Source organism: Aythya ferina (genome assembly GCF_964211825.1).
Source record: "Aythya ferina genome assembly, chromosome: 4".
In the NCBI taxonomy this organism is placed as follows: Eukaryota; Metazoa; Chordata; class Aves; order Anseriformes; family Anatidae; genus Aythya; species Aythya ferina.
The window spans coordinates 50,508,648-50,526,928 of NC_140300.1; the positions used below are offsets into that span (position 1 = coordinate 50,508,648).

The following is an 18,281-nucleotide window of genomic DNA, read 5'->3' on the forward strand; positions in this document are numbered from 1 at the left end:
ATACAAATAATGTATAAAATTACTGATTTACTTTGTAACTGCTGGAATAAAGCATGATTCAATAGTTCTTCAGCAGGTCTTTGTAATAAATAGTAACTGTTTCACTCTTCAACCATTTTAAAACAAAGCTTTTCCACACTATCATGTTAATGGGAGATCCCTGGAAACATCACTTACTCATTGATGAAGACAATAGCATTTTGCAAACTGGTCCTTAATCCAAAAAGCAACCTCCAGAATTTTGAAAGAGTAACCCTGAAAGCATATGGATGAACATATGCACGTGCTATTAAAAGAAAAACATATAATTCTACTGGTACTCTAAAACTGCAAATAGCAAAGATCTCCTGCAGAGATGCTTGTCCAGAACTATGACAAATAGAGCTAACAGGGACCTCAGGAGGCTATCTAGTCCATTCTGTTGCTCTCTGTCTTTTGCATGCTCAAAACACTCCTCTTGTGTTTCCTTTTTTTATTTTTTTTTTTTTTTTTACCCCCCTTTGGTTAAATCACTCCATCTCTTTCACTCTGTGCACATACTGATTATTGTTTATTCTCTCTTTGGTGGGCTGCTTCATACTGTGGAGGCTCTACTCTTAATGAGGTCTCACCAAACTGAATATATAAACAAACAAACAAACAAACCTCTTCTTTCATGTTACAGGTGTCCCTTTGGCTACATTTGTTGCTTATTGCAATGGCACGATGCTTCTGGCTTATAGTCAGACTATGGTAGTTGTAAACTCCATGTCCTGTCCCACAGACTTTTTACTGGTTCTCCAAAAAGAACTTTTGCAGTTGATTACCACTGCTTAAATGCAAGATTGAATTTATCTGTATTACATTAAGCCAGTATCATCAAATCTTTGTTTTACAATTTTCCAAGAATATTTCAAATTCAAGTCCTGTCCTCTAATATGTTTATACCCCTAGCAGGCACATTGCATTTTCCACTGTTTATGTCTTTCTTATGGTCCTAAACACGAGCCTCACAGAATGCACTGAAGATATATATATATGTATGTATGTATGTATGTATGTATGTTTCGGCAGTGAACTGCTGATCCCTTTGAGTACAGTTAATCAATGAGTTTTGCATTTACCTTCTAATAGTTTCATCTAGACTACATCCCGTCAGGCAGGACAGCTGAGGGTTTGGATTTTTTACTGTACAATGAAAAAATTTTACTGCAGTAGTTTTTGCACTTCCACGTGAAAGGCTGGAGTAAAAAGGAGGTCAATAGCCCTCTGGAGTGCAGAGAAAGGCAGAGCTGTCCAGGCACAGAATAGTTAAACCTAATATGCTGAGACATAATCCTGAGGTTGACAGGGACCTTATAGTGCTTTCCACCATCCTGAGTGAGACCAGCCCATCCACCCTCCACCTCCATGAACTTCACCACCACCACCTCCCAATTCTTTGTTCTCCATAGTTATGAGTGGAGGAAGCAAGTCATATCATGACCGGAGGCTTGGTAAAGTAGAACCATTGGTCATACCTTGGAAACTCTTGCACCAGAGCCTAAAGTCAGATACTTGGCCCTTGGAGTTAAAGTTATATGGCCTGACACATCAGCAACATTTAGAAAGTTTTATTTAAAGAAAAAAATGCCAAGCCTAGAAAATCCACAGTGACAAAGCTATTACCACATTATAATATTAGAAATTCTGTTTAAAGCATTTAGTATATACATGGAAAATTTAAAAGCAATGTCAGAATTGAGGTTCAGTTTCCAAGGAATATTGGATTTGACATGGTGTTCAGAGTAATCACTGAGGCCTGCCTGTATGGAAAAGATTATGCAAATACTACAACACCAATTTTTCTTTGAATCATTTACGGTAACTTTGAATGCATACACTATTAGTATTCACTATTAGTTTACTTACAGAGTTAGTTATAATCTCTGTTTACTATTTGTTCTTGATATTTGATGTTTGTGGATCATGGTGTATGAGTGGCCCTTTAAGACCTATTGATTTTCGTCCCTGAGTGGATGACTGAAACTCATAAACAGAATCTTTTAACTTTAAAAAACAACAACAACAAAACACAATCTTTTACAATTAAATAAATAAATAAATAAATAACCAGACAGGTCACACTACTTTAGATTGTTCTTGTCTTTTCACTGTTGCTGCAATTCAAAAATAAAATATAGCACAACTGCATTAACATGAAGAAGTAGAAATTAGAGATGTTTGCTAGTTTAAATAAATAATAATAATAATAATAATAATAATAATAATAATAATAATAATAATAATAATAAAGTCACTTACAGTTACCTGGCTGCTTCTAGTGGCACTCTCACACTCCTGAGACACGTAGTAAATGAAGGAATATACATCTTGGCATTACATGTGTACAGACTTTATGAATGTATTTGGGGATCTCAGAGAGCTAATTTCATAAGCAGAGGGATAAAAAAAATCAGAAAAAAAAAAAAAAGTACTTCTTGCACATCAGATTGTATCTTGATTTCTACTAAGACTGAGTATCAAATCAAAAACTTAACACCACCAGCAAGACATTGTGTATTTCATTATTGTCCAGAACTTTATAGGAGTATGGGTAGTACCTTTTAACTTTCACACACTTATCTAAAACTGTATATAAAATGACTTATCTAAAAACTTATTTTCAAAAGAGCTTTCTAATAAAACCAGAAGGGAAAAACCTATTGAGTTTTCTACATTACTGTTACATCTACCTTCCCTTTATATCTTCTTTAGATACCATATAAATTAAGAGGCCTGTAATTCCAACATTTCCATCTGTAGATAGTGGAAAGTAATTTCAACATTTACACACATTCTGTTTCAGAACTTAAGCACCAGTGAAGTTAGAATGATTTGTTCCTGCTAAGATTCTTGTTTAATATATTATATGTATAACACAAAATCAAACCCACATAATATGATTGCTGGAGGGACTGGATTGAAGGCAGCGTCCTGTCATGAGTTATAAAAAGGGCTGAGTGTGACAATAAAGTAGGAGAGGAAAAAAAGACAGAAAATAGAAAGCGAACATTATTATTACTGCAAGATCTGGAGAGTACTGGAAGATTTGGAAGGTACTTTCTAGGACCTGTTAAATCACTCCATATAAAAAAGAAAAGGAGAAGGGCATACTTGTTAACCTGTTAGCTAAGCATATTATTGTGGTGAAGGAACAATAAATGAAACTTGTCTGAATTATTCTTTCAGATCCCACTGAGGAACAAACAGCCCCAAAGGTAATACAGAGTATGGTAAAGATGGTTTCCAGCAGTATATTGCAGTTACAGATCATACCACTGTCATTTAGAATGAAAGCCTTAAAAGTCTATACTTTAAAATGCTACACTGCCTGTAAAATACATAACTTGCCTCTTCTACAAACAGCACAGATACTTTTCATTCTTTCATAATACATAGCACTGGCTTCACACAGGTTAATTACAGCTATTGAGGATAGATAGAAAACAGTTTATTTAAAATATTACAGTAATCTTCTCTACTTGCCACGTAGCTTACCCATCAGCTGCAAAGCTGCTTTATTTTCTAAGGAATTCATTCAAGCCATATTGAAGTCAAAAGTCAGACTGGCAATGGGAACTAGCTTGGGCTCTTAATAACTTTTTGACTCTTGGCAGCACCCCAGTTGATGATGGCTCTCAAGACCCTAGACATCTTAACATTGATTTCATTTTCCCCTCCTTTGAAAGAAGTGGGCTGGTAAAAGGTATTTTTTCATGTTTGCAGAAAATACGAGGACTACAGCTGACAGCCCCATTCCTGAAGTACAAGGGCACACCTTAACCATAGGAATAAAGCCTGCCTGCATGTGACTTATCTTCTGCCAGCCTGAGGACAAGAAATTAACTTCTACGAGACCCAAGAACTGCCTCTAATTTTGCCAGCCTCCATCTTTCAAAAGAAAGACATTCTTCTAGAGACTTTCCTCTGGGAACATGTGCAGAAATGCATACATTAAAAACCCAGGCCCCGTGAAAACAAAGAATTATCCCCAAAACAAAGCTGGCCCAGTCTAAAGATGCCACCTGGGTGAAGATGGATAGAATGAGCCATTAGTAGAAAACGTCAGATTAATCACTAACTGCAGCAGAGGGGTGAGCTCAGAAATGTATGCAATGGAAGTAGACTGAAAGGCCACAAAGCATAACAAAACACCTCCCCAAGAATTAAACCACAAGCTTTGGAAAATGGGGCATCCCTGTAAAGTATGAAATGTTGACATAATACAAAACTAGACTTCCAGGCTGCTTGCAGGTGAGCGTCTGTGGGGTAAAGATTTGGAGGTCATCAACCCTATCCTAAATTTGTGTTTGTCTTTCAGTTCCTGAATCAATCTGGAAGCAAATGGATCAGATGTTGTTCACCAACACAGGCACTGCCGATTTATCTCACAATATGCTTCTGCATCTTTGAAATTTTTCTCTACTATAATTTTTTCTACAATAATTAGTCAATGAAATGCCAAGCCAAATAGTCACGTATACATTTAGGAAGTTTCAAACTTGCCCAACTCTGATTTAACTCATCTCAACAGAATTGCACTGTACACCCACTTTAATCTTCGCCTCAGCCATTGGTCTGATTTGGCTGTCTCTTGGTTGTCTCTCAGAGTCAGGGTGGAAATTTTCAGACAGGACCTTGCTGCTTGTGGAGCATTATGGTGGATTTATTTATTTATTTTTGGTAGGAACCTGCTGATGGTGAGTCTGTACTGCACATGGATTGATTTGTATTAGGATGGCTTATCTTCAGGATGCAGTACAGAAACCAGGAAAACATGACACTCGTGTAGTGCAAATAAAAAGCTGATGCAATCTCCATAAATTCAAGAGACGGTGACCACACTGATAGAAAAATCTGGTCTTGAACTATAACATCTATTATACAGGGAGTTTTTCTCTAGCCAGAGCAGATGGAGCACAAGCGCCACTTTGTTTACTTCCCAAATTAATCACAAGATTTATTTCACTAGATGGTTGAATTATCAAACAAAATCATTTAATTCTTAGCAATTATATTAAGTTCAGGAGAAATCTAGACTTTGTCTAGGCTAAATGAGGTGAAATGCAACACACTTGAAAAAGTTACAGTGAAAATGAAGTAAAAACTATATTTTCATGACCTCTGACAGTATGCTTTCTCTTTTGCTTTGACTGAACAAGAAGAAATCAAATGAGGCTCTTTTTTTTTTTTTTTTTTTTTTTTTTTTTTAAAGTTTGCTATTATGCCTAAATTACATTTTCTTCCTTGAAGAGGGGGAGGTTTGGAAGTGGGAAGGAGAAGCAGAATATTCAGTTGAGGAACAGAGAAAATGAGGGGCAGAAGAGACGTGTCCTGTTTGGGAGAAATGGGGTGAGTAGGTGTGGAGGGCAGGAGGAAAGAAGTGCAGAGCTGAGGAAGACTGGGATGATTGGTGCTGTAGCATTACAGAAATCTTCGGGTGAGGAGTGCAGTTTTGGAACAGGGTGGCTGCAAGAATGTTAAAAGGCAAATAATGTATTCAGAATGCTAGAGAAAAGTGACACACAATCTGTTACAAGGATTTAGCGAATTGGCTACAGAAAAACTTACATTATGCATCCAACTTAGACAATTATTAAACTGTCTATAACAATATGCAAATTAATAAAATAAGTAAAAAGAGCTGAAAAGAACAAGAAAGCTAAAATTGGCTTCAAGTAATAGCTTCCATGATGCAAAATCCTTCAAGATCCCAAACTCCATTAACTGTTCAGCTAAGTGATATCATAACAAAATGCTATGTCAGTATTCAAGTAGTTATTCATACCTTAGTGAACGGGCTAGAGAGTTTAACACAATGCCTAAAACGTGTTAAGAAGTTTGCCATTCTTTTTTAGATGAAACCACAGGAGAGGAAAGGGACAAATGCCTAGAACCTCATAAGAGGTAATGAAGTGACTATTAGATTGTGAAATTAAATATAAGAATATTTTTACAAATCTTTTATTTAAGAGTGCCATACCAAATAACAAGTATCAGTGAAATAGACATCAGACCTGAAATTACAACTTATGAAGAGTGAGAAAGCAAAGTTGAAAATCCCTCTTAATATAAAAGTCAACAAAGCAACTGAAAAGTCCTTTCCTCTTTGCCATTAATAGGCTGTAATCAGGGCAAATGCATGCTGTGTAGAGGAAGTACAAAATGTCTTATGGCACAATGTTTGAAAGACGTTTGGTTTTCATTCAGCAGGATACCCATTCACAAAAAGGCCATTTCCACTAAAAGGAGAGAGAGAATTTTGTTTCACAAACTGAGGCACAATTCTTCAAACACGGAAATGACTTTAACATCATTTACCTACTTTCTTCCTTCAAAATATAGGCTGAGTAACTGTTGTATAAACTAAATATGTAAATATGAAACAGTTCAAATGCTAATTCATACCGAGTCATATCAGCCTGAAATAAAACAATTCTCCTACTGCTTCTTTCAGCAAGCAGAGAGAAAAAATAAAAACCATTCTTTTTTCTCTCCATTAAAGGGTCCCTAGGGGTAATAAAAATACTCAGGGGTGGAAGAATTGTTTGTTTGTTTGTTTTTAATAGTACTGAATACAGTAAACCAGCTTTACTCAAAGATACAAAAAAAAAAAAAAAAAAAAAAATCCTTAATAAAATGTTAGCACTTCCAGCTAGCTCTGAAGTGTCATTTCCATAATCAGCCAAAATATTCCATGCAATCCAGTAGGAACTATTCATGCAATCGGAGAAATCTCCTCCAATTGCAAGATGGATGAGCCTAATAGTGAGATTTGTAAGATAAATTTAATAAGGGAATAATTTGGAAGTTTGTCCAAAGACTATCAAAACTTACTGAAAAAGATACTGGACTTCTATTGAGTGCAAGGAGATACCACAAGCATATAAATTCAGACATGAAAACAGAAGATGCACAGACTGTATACCAACAGCAACACAATTGAAGACTGTATGTCAGTAACTATAGGTAGGTTCTTGCCTCTCAAAATGTCAAGTATATATGTATTACATTCTCTATCATGGCCAGGTGAAGAGTGTGGGTTTTTTAAATGGCTTCAGCTGTATAGAATATAAAAGCACTGTAAAATGTACTACTTCTAATCACGATTCCAGATTTTACATATAAATAATTCCTATGTGGCATTAACCACAGAACCCCCAAACCAAACTTCAAATGGTGAAAAGGACATTGTGTTTAAATTCCCATAAAGGATTGTGAACAAACACAGTTCATAAACATTGATCTGGTGAACTTTGTGACACCTTGATCAAATATATACAAAATTCAGGCTTGTACAATTCAAGTATTTCTCTCTAGTCTACCTCTAAAAGAAGTAAGACTAAGTACAAACTGGTTTGGGAAAAATATGAGCCTACAGGATTCTCCACCTGTTCTCAGAGCTGAGCTTCAGTGGAATCACTTTTGAAGATAAGAAGTGTGGTTCTTACTGCTCATTTCCAGCTGAGCCAAGACAATACCTGCAGCAACATCAGGAGACAGTTGTTTTCAAAATATTTCCAGGTCATATTTGAAAGAAAAAAAAAGCAAAAATTCTCCTAGCTCTTCTTTTGTAGACAACTATCAGTATTCCTGATTTCTAAATAAGAAATAGAATAGTAATAAGCCTGGTCCAAAACCTGCCAAAATCAGTGAAGCTATTGAGACTAAGGTAGTCTGATTTGCCCTGCAACAGAGATGTAGGATACTGACAATTGTGTCTGTGGCTCCAGACATAGAAAAAAAAAATCTCTCTCTATCATGGAACCAGCTTCTTATCCCTACAACAGAAAAATATTGCATATTTTACTTCTGACAAAATAGCATCTACTCAACAGACTGTGACTAGGCCCTGAGGCATCACTTCTGTTAATAGCAGGTACATGAAGACATAACAGACTTGGATTACTTTTGAGTATATAGGTTTGAAATTAAAACAAATTCTTTATGTGATTGTTTTCCCATCTAATCCTAGCTACAGAAGGTTTAAGCAGAAAAATTATGAAAGCAGCAATTCAGGCTACTTGATATATTAATAGCTGATCTATTAAATCCTAGTCAATGCACTTTCATCATTAAACCACAAAGGTTTATCCCTGAAATTGCTTCAGAGAAATCATTCAGAGAGCTATCTGATGTAATACAGTGAGTTAAAATTATATTCTTAAGCACCGATACGATTTGGGAAGCTTACCAGAGACCTATATAAGTAATCTGAAATGCAGGGCATGACAAGGAAAAACTACTGAGTGCAGTCACAGAATAAAAACTCGATCATCAGTATCAGTGAGTCCCTGTCAGTCATGCTTGTCTCCGATTCCGGCAGGAGAGAGAATATTTACTCAGATTCTCGTATTTATGTGCCAGTCGTGCTTGTTTTGATACCCACCTGACAATCTGCACAGAATGACTGGCACAGGCAAGTGCTGAGGAGTGTCAGGGCTGAGATGAGATGACGACTGACTGTATTACCATTTTAAATGGTCTGTCTGCTGAGTGCTGTGATTTCCTTCCTCCCTTACCTGTCACGCTTCATTACCCAGCTCCCACCGCAGCCCCGTGCTGCTGAAAGCGGTGCTCAGCCCGTCGCTTTGCATGACAGCTGCACCTCCCTCCTCTTACAGCAGCAGGCTCCTTCCTTCCTTCCCTCTGCATGCCCTAAACTGAGGGCACGCATGCCTGAGTGCGTGCAAAGGTGTGTACAGGTACTGCCATACATCGCACCACCAAACGTGCCTGGGCTGTGGGAGGCTGCTTGCTGTTTTCAACCTGTTAAACCAGACAGCACCCAGCGCTTGGAGAACAGCTCCTGGGCAAGCGCACTGGAGAGAAGCACGCTGTTTCTCGCTGTGCCTTCAAAGATGTCTCTGAGGAAAGAGAGCCAGGTCACACCACATCCAGCCCAGCAGTCGCATCGGGGTTTAGACAGCAAGCGTGCCATATCCAAACACTGCCTGCAGCAAGAGCAAAGACGTTCTCTCTCATTGCATTTATAATTTATATAATGACAGAAAAATTAAACAGCACTGTAAAACAGGTAATAGAAAACCTGATAGCTCAGCTACGTGGGGAATTGATTTGTTTGTTTGTTTTCAGTTTAACATTCAGTAGTGGGAATAGCTTCTCCAAAGGACAAGCAATTCTCTGAGACACGTAAAGCCAAGGCCTGGTTGTGGAGGGTGCCATTCAGACAAGCAGCAATGTTTCATTTCTAGATGAACATTTACAAATTCTTCACCTAATGCCTTGCCTAAAATAAGAGCAAATATGTAGTTTTCCAGGTCTTGTGTACCATAATCTTATTCTTTTATTAATACTTGGTGAGTTCAAGCCAGCTGGCCATTTGGGAAAGGGTGGGCAGGCCAAGTGAGGCACTGATTTCTGAGTCACCCTCTCTCCCCTAATGCAATGCCAAAAATTAGGAATAAACTCAGAAGAGCATGTAACTTCATGACTGAAATAACAGCACATTTTGGAGAGAATATTAATAATTGTCTGAAATTATATAGGTTGTTTTACCCAACAGCAGGGAATAGATGTTTTCTTACATTCCTTTTTTTTTTTTTAAAAAAAAAAAAAAAAAATTCCCCCCAGACAGCATGTAAACACCACAAGTGTCAATTAGTAGCAGTTGGAAGAGGTAACTGCAGTCCTGTAGCAGGAACTGTTTCCACCTCTATGAAAATCCTTATGTGACAATTTTTTAAAGGGTACCTAAATATATTTTAGCCGCTGTCGGTAACACCTTCTTCCGAGCTTCAAATGTTTGAATTTGTTCTAATTTGGTTAATAAACCCTTACCCCAGTGCAGTGACACCACTGAGCATCAAGAAATACATCTGAGGAAAATGAGGATATAGAAATTTTAGAATGTTTTAAAACATCTGGTAAAAATTAACAGTTAATCTACAACTGTGTACTCCCTTCCCTGGACTTGGTTTATGGAAGTTTTACAGTGTTACGAGGTTGATTCAATAAAGGAGCTACCTTAAAGAGCCTATATTCCCTTCTCCATTTGCCTGCCTTTGACTCAGTTCCCCGGGTACCCACATGAGAATAAGACTTTTAAGAAAATGACAATATACAAATGTCATTTGTTTATATTTATTAATTCAGCTCTTCTGACTGATAAACAGCATCGCAAAAAGTGGGGATTCCTAAACCTATGAGAAATCTGTACTTTCTCTGTTTTGTCAGCTTTGTAACTGCTTCACACTAATAATCAGTAGAAAAAATGTGAAGCATCCTTTTGAATAAGGACTAAACATTAACCTATACTTTCTTAAAAATGAGTTTAAAAGTACCTGGAACATTGCTTATATATCAAACGTATGGACAGAGGATGGTACACAATGCACTATGAAAAATCATAGAAAAAACAACACGTACGCTTTCTGATTACTCAACCTGACCCTACACAGACTCCTTTCCATGATTATGGTCTTCATTAATTCCTTTGCTGCAGCTGTACATATTTATGCACCAACACAGTTTTCCAGAGGGAGCTGATTTAAATAGGAGGAAAAGTGGAATATAATGGAAAGATACAGGTACTTCATTCAGGCTCATAGAGTTAATATGAAATTCAGAGATGCTGCTTGATACAGTGCCACGAATATCTGCTATAATGGCTCTGCATAATGATGGTCCCTTCGATAAATATGAGATGCACTGTAACATTTACACCATAAAGAATGTTTTAGCCTTTGCCTTTCTATAGTTTATGAGTACCATCCTTTAAGATCAAATAAGTTACTGACTCTGAGTGGATTAAGGCTTAAGCTTTTTTCAATATGAATGATAAAAGCCTCATTTTTTTCTTCTACAGTGAAATGTTAAAATTCTGGTAAAAGCATAAATTATATTAAAATAGAACATTCTGTGAATAACTTAACAGCATCACAAAAAGGCAAGAAAATAATGCATTCATTCTCTCATTCACTTATAAAATCTATAAACTATAGACCTCTTCAGGGAGCGCTAGATATCATTTACAGTATGAAAAGGAACGGCTTTCAGATAAGAAAGTTAATCAGCAGGTGTTTTGTGATCTGTTAACTACTGATAATAATTATTGAATGTTCTTTAGGTCCAGAAATCAATAACCCGCATCCACTCTCCCTCTGTGACCTCACCAGACATTGTAGGACATAGCAGGGCTCTCTTAAATTAGAATTCGTGTCTTTGTAAAAAGTGGCACTACAAAGATCTGTTCAATAAGAAAGGTTCAAATTTAAATTTTACTACCAAATTTGAACCAAATGTGATTTATGTGATATATTTTTGAAACCCTACAGCAAAACAAAACCACCTCCTCAAACTTCCAGCCCCTGCATCTGTTGAGACAAATGAATATTCTTAGCCCTAAGAGCAGAACGTGAGTCTTACTGCTCAGCTTTCAGGCACTAACACACCTGCCTCCGCATGCATCTGTGCTGGGGCTGGGGATCCCACAGACAGCAGGATCTTGTGGTGGGGTGACCACAAAGACCCTCAAGTCCTCGGCACCAGGTTTCACAAAACACACAGCTGCCTCTCACCTGGGCACCCCACAGTTTCAAGGTCTCCAGCTCTGGAAGATACTGCTGACAGGCCAGACGGTGAAAGCAGGACACCAGAGTTTCTACAGTCTCCTCTCCAGAGTCACATCCAAACAGTTTCAAAGCTTTCAATCACATTTTCTAGCATCTCTGCCATAGGACATGCATGAAGGAAGCCCTTGCACTCTACCACCTGGATATTGAACCAGTAACTCAGGCTATGGACTCGTGCACCTCATTCTGAGTGATCTCACTCATTTTTATTCCCCAAATGACTCACTTTTCACACAAATGTACTGCCCTGTCACTTCAGTCACTTGAAATTATTGATTATCTCTACAACTGGAATTATAAAATACAGTCATTCACCCTAAAGGACTAAAATTCATTGCATTTTAAGCAAGAATGAGATCCATTCTCCTCATTTTGAGTCTCTTTCACACATTATGTTCGACATTGGGCCTTGGCAGGATGAGATATGTCTGTTCTGCTGGAGATGCTGTCTTTCAGATAATAAGACATAAGGCCAAAACTGTCACTTACGTCATTCAAATACCTCATAGCATTTCTTTAGATGCTATTCCAGGACATAACAAGATCTAATAAAGAATGATGCCATGCAGAGAGAAAGAAAACAAACAAACAGTGTTTAAAATGTAAAATTATTCGTACTAGCCTGCAATAGTGGAAAACAACAAAGATCATATAAACACTAACTTGAATATCTCCAAGAAAAGACAAGGCTCTGAAACAAAAAGTGAAGAAAGGAGTTTTGATTTTCAGAGGCTTTCACAGTAAAAACACTGGATGGATTTTTGGGCAAATTTTTATCAGACATAAATTCATTTCTCAAAGGCAAAGCCATCTCTCATGGGTTAGCCAAATGCATCCCTAAGTAGGGTCTGATTTAAAAGTAACCAGAGACCCAGAATGAGTACTTGTGATACACTGACAAAGCTGTTAAGGTAACTTCTCAAGATTCCCCAGCAGATAAAGTATTAATCTATAAGATTAACAGATCACAGAAGTAACAGATCACAAATCAGAGAAATGCCAACCAAAAGGCACAGCCACTAAGACAAAGATAACCGCACAGCATTTTTGTCCCTAACAGATCTGGCATCTAATTTAGGAGCTTTATTGATATGGGGCAGCTTTGCCTACAGCAGCCAGAAGGTTGTCAGCAGCCAACAGAACTCAAATTAGGTGTTCCAGCTGCACAATCTTTCTCAATGCTCCCATCAGTTTTCCCAGTGTGACTGCTCTTGGGTACAGGAGCTATCTAGAAGGAAAAGGTCTCTCTTCTCCACTTAAAAAGGACCTATGGCAGTATGACTCTGGACTGTCATTCCAAAGAGCAGCAATGGCAGTGGAATACAAAAATAAATATTAAAAACAACACGATTACCACAAAAGGATAGTTAGCTGTATGCTATCCGAAAAGACATTTAGAAAATCTTACTGCCTTTGCTTTAAAAACCACTCATGCTCCAGCTCTCTGTAGTTTTTTTATGTTTGTTAATAACTGCAGGTTATGGTGATGCATTAATCTTGTCTGTACTATTTGCTCACATTGCCTCCTAATAGAAGCAATCCTCTCCTTGAGTCAAAAAAGTATACTAAGCACTTCATTCTGTGACAGTACAAAGTCTTAACAACAGTTAATCACACAAACAAGTCAAGCATTGCATGCCTGAATTAATACAGAATGATGAACATGAATATTTCTAAATATTCTTTCAGATGCACCGACAGTCTGGCAGGTTTCTCTGAATAACATGTGATGCTACTAGAAATGCCTTCTTGACAAGACAATAAAAACGACACAATCGTGTAACTACACATTGCAGTGACTACCACATAAAATCACCAGTTGCTGTAAACCAGCAAGATTTCACAGAGTTCCTACAGGGTTACATCACCATAGAGCAGCTGAAGTACCCGACCAACAATTTTCTTTGTTACATTTATGATAGCAAACACCAATAGAAATTTTCCCTGTGATAAACTGTTCAAGCTAAGAGAAGCAAGTATGAAGTCCTTAACTGCAAGATCTGAACCTCTGCTGATTTAACACAGAAAACACACGTTGTAGCATTCTCTCCATTTTCTAGAATGTCCACATTGGGAAATTGGAATTCACACAATGCTTGCTGTGCTCCTACAACAGGCATGGAGCTAACAGAAAACAGATGAGCTTCTTTAGAAAGAAACCTAGATGAAAATTCTAAAATATACTTGAGATAGCCTAGAACATTTTCCCTGAGTGGAAAAATATTATTATTCCTAACAGGTAGCATTACTCTGTGAAACCTCGCTGTCCCTTCCTGCATCTGAACATTCAGTGCAGTTCTCGCAGCTGGGACAACTGCACCGTCACTAGGAATAGCAGTAATACCCTATAAAATCCTTCTCTGACAGAAGGCCCCAACTGAAGAAATGGGTTTCCTGTCAGCTTGTCTGGCTAGCATAAGCTCAAAGCAACTAGGTAGTAAAGTCAAGCGTGCTATTGACAACCCTACCTACATGGAAAGTACAGACACACATGCACAATCTAAAGTCTTCAGCAAGGCTTTTGAAAACATGTACTCCCAAAACAATTGCAGAAAGTCTGTGGACTTCATATATTTTCTTTATATTTCATATATTATATTTGCTTTATATTTCATATATTTGCTTTAGATTTCCAGATATTTCTCAGAGCATTAACAGAGGCTCCAGCCAGCAAGGTTTGTTTTCCAATCAACAGAGAATTTATTTTCTTATTCCACACCAAGACAGTTCCTTAGTTACCTCAAATTCTTATAACACATTTAAAGTCAGGCATACATGACAATCTGGATATGTGGAGTGCACCACAGATCTGTCATAACCACAACAGATCCAAAACATCTTTGAATTTGCTCTATTATTTTTACCTAGATGTCCTACGTGGCAGCCAAATAGCCAACTGGTTTAGTAGGCTATTTCTTATTTTGTAATTCACACAGCTAAGCAATCAATATCTGAGAGTGTGCCCTTTTAATCTGCCTATTAATTCTAGACATTTTTCCAGCAAGGAATCCTTGACCACCAAAAAGGCCAAGGCACTTGAGAGGCTGGCTGATAGGAGTGCTGGAGACACCCGCAGATACTGCTGGGGGAATGAATCTTTCCACAGCCTTCCCTGAAGATGTGCTGTGGCTGGTGTACGTGGAACTGCAGATCAACCTGTGGCACTGATGCTTGCCAAGAGGCTTAGCTATTCCAGCTCTGAGATACAAACACTCTGATGATCTGGGAAATGAGATGATGACTGAGCATAAAATTAGCATCACAGTGACAATAGAATGCTTCAAAAATGTTTCAGAAGTCACTGAAGTTGCTAATTTGTGCTAACATATCTCCATTTGTTATTCAACCAGAAAAAAAATAATAAAGATTAGCATTTGAAAATTCATATTTGTTTCGGAAAGGAGAGGTATGAGCTCTAATCTTAGTATTTGTGTTGTAGCTGATAGATCCCAGTAAAACTGTGCAATTGACAATGTTGTAATTTCGTTGTTTCTCATGAAAGCATACAGCACGCCACTATCTTTGCAGACAGTTCTTTATTTCTTGCCTTCTTACTCACTCTTTATCATCACTGCTACATATTTCTGAAAATTGGTACAACAGTGTCCAATTAACATGCATGGTTTTCTAGTAAAGAGGAGCAACTGTACCGAGTTTAATAGAAAACAGAATGTTCAACACAAAGCTGTTCTACACTGTTAGTTAATAACAAGGTTCAGGCACAACTTCTTTGTGCATCAGTCTTCATCCTTTAGCAGTCCCAACAAAGTCACTAGGGCTACATATGAAAGTGAGACGCTATCAATCCAAGGAAAGATGTGAGAAAAGGAACACATTTCCAAAGCTTATTCCATCACTAATCTCAATGGAAATAACTGTCAAATTTGACTATACTGGGGGAGCCATTTTTAACGTGGGAGCAGGCGGCACATGACAGATGGCAAGGTGTAAGAGCATCTTTCAGTGAGAGACAGTGTCTGAGTAAGGACAGATTCTGCGACTGAATGTGCTGTGAGGAACAGCCGGCTTGAGCAGTCAGCGTGAGGGAAGGGCTCTGTGTTTTGCCTGCTAAGAGTCTAATTGCCTTTTCTTTTCTTCCACCTTTATTTTTTAATATATCTCAGCCAAATAAAGATCCAAAGTACATAGAGGGTGAGAAAGAACATTCTGACTACCTGATCCACCATGGAGGATTCTGGATATGTAAATTATTTAACTGCTACTGAAAAACAATTATGCTTCCTAGGGTAAACAGGCCAGTTCTTTATGTGACATAAAGTACTTAACAGCATCAATGAAGCTGTATTGATTTAACATAAATGCACATATGGATTTTTCCTACTTGGGACTCGATGACTTATTTTTGATTTCTTATCAGTTAAAAGCATGAAGCCCCAGATGACAGGGCAACATTACAACTGCAATATTCGCAACCAATTAATTAATCCTTTAAATTTCAATGTGTAAAAGGGTCCATTTTTTGTTTATAATTTGTTAGCTATATGAATAGCAACTGACCTCCAGTAGTGACCTCTAGGAAACACATTCCTATTCAGAGAATGATCAGAAAGGTTACAGCCTCTGCATTATATTGAGGTTTTGTTTTATTAGATGGCCATCATCTTCCAAAGTTGGCAGCTTTTGCCTATTACACTTGTATCTATCTACCCTGAAACAATTTTCTCCCCACACTACACAGACACCAAACCTTCATAAATGCAATTTGTGATGGATTTACAGATATATATAATCATTGTCCTCACAACCCACATCAAGGTATGCCAGAACTTGCTACCTGTGAATAAATCAGGACTCAGCTGAAACCCCCAGCACCACGAAATTTATTTCCAGTGGAAAGATGGATGTTAAGCATAACTCATGATGTATAAATCTGTGCATCATTACAACCTTTATTTAACTTGTTCCTTCAAAGCATCATCCGTGAGAGTGCTCAATAGCAAGGTGAAGGACCATCTGCAGACTTAAATCCTTTGAAAAACCACACATGTACAGTTAGAACTGAAACTATTCATGAGAGTGACAACAGTTTTGTCTTGTTCCGTTTTCCACATCCTCTGTGATTTGTATCTAAAACAGGCCTACTTTTAAATAAAATCTGAGCACTCAATTTAACTACACATAGTCTTCCCATCTTTGGTTTGTGTTCTGTGACTAAATGTTGCTGCCACTCTAGCAAATAATGTCTCTTCTAATGACAGGATTTCTCCCCCCAGTCCTGATTTGTCAGAATTCCCAGTAATTTCAGGGGAATTTTGACTGAACAAAGGCTACAGGCCATGTTGAAATTTGTAGAAATTTGGCCACTTTCCATTTCTTGCAGTATTTACAAAGCATTTTGTTAAACAGTATGTTTTCTGATTCTTAATTAAATGATTTGATATGTTGTTTGGTTTTAAACACTCAGCCTGAATGAATACATATAAATATTTTGTGTATGTGACATGCAAGTATTCCTTATGTGAAATTCAGACAACAAATTACAGATCTCTTGAAAAATACACTTTTCATGTACTTCTTCCTCTCAAAATGTTATGCATTGAAAAAGAACAGATTATATCACACTGTGTGGATTGCTAGTAAGAGAAAATACAACAAAGAAACATAATTGATTATTCCTATTTTGTTTTATACTATTTATAACAGTTGTCCATACACACATACTCAGAATTGCCAATGCTATTTCACAAGAACTTGGTCAAACACCAGTGTCAGAATAGTCCAGTTGGTGCATATCACTACAAGCCTACATTTTTTCATATCACTACATTTTTCTCTGCTCTTACTCTTATTTTGTTGACAAGAATCTAAATAATATTCATGTAGGATGTCAGAGCAGCTCCAAGTTTTCACAATTCCTCTCTTTTTGCATCATTCAAATGGATTTTCTTCCATGCTTCTCCCTGTTAACTGCTCTTTAGCTATGTCATTAACAGTACATCAGACTGCTTTAATTTGCTACTACTATCTTTCATAAGATGCCTATGGGGTCCTGTAAGCTATGTCTTCTAGAGAGTGTCTCTGGCCAACACAGCAGCCTGAGGATCTGATAGCTGCAATACAGCATTACATTAGGTGATCTACAAAAAGTATTAGGATATAGATTGACACCGGATGTTACAGAAATGTTGGGGTTAACTTGAAGGTATAATGCAGAGGTTAGAAGTCTCTGTTTAAAACACATAAAAAATCACATTATATAGGTTTTCACTGTTAAGAGAGCAAAGGTTTTTATTCTTAGAACTGCTCAACAGAACTTACAGTTGGAGTTTACCCTTAAAGTATGAACAATTTTAGAGAGATAAGGAATCAAAACTGTGTTGCTATCAGATATGGCACAGAAGAGAAATGAACAGAAGATATCATCAATCAAAGGTAAAACACTTGTCATATAAATGCATAGATTCTCAATTAATGAGTCAGTTAGTGGCATCCAAGAAAAAAAGCCTGAAAGTTACTCTTCCTCATCAGCAATTAAACTATTCTGGCAATCTCATTTGACATAAGGACTAAATACGATCTGTTCATTTTACTTAATCAAAAGAAAAAAAAGTCTTCTTTGATTTTGTCCTGATAAACATTATCTCCTGATCATAGTCCTCAAATCTGCAATGACTCCAGCTACAGCTGAGCACTTAATAGGGTTTT

General features: G+C 37.3%; 1 long non-coding RNA gene across 3 annotated transcripts in view; it reads right to left on the minus strand.

Moving 5' to 3' along the window:
• The window catches only part of LOC311436545, a 153,620-nt gene that overhangs the window by 64,821 nt on the left and 70,518 nt on the right, over positions 1 to 18,281 (minus strand). The gene's annotated exons all lie outside the window — the stretch shown is intronic.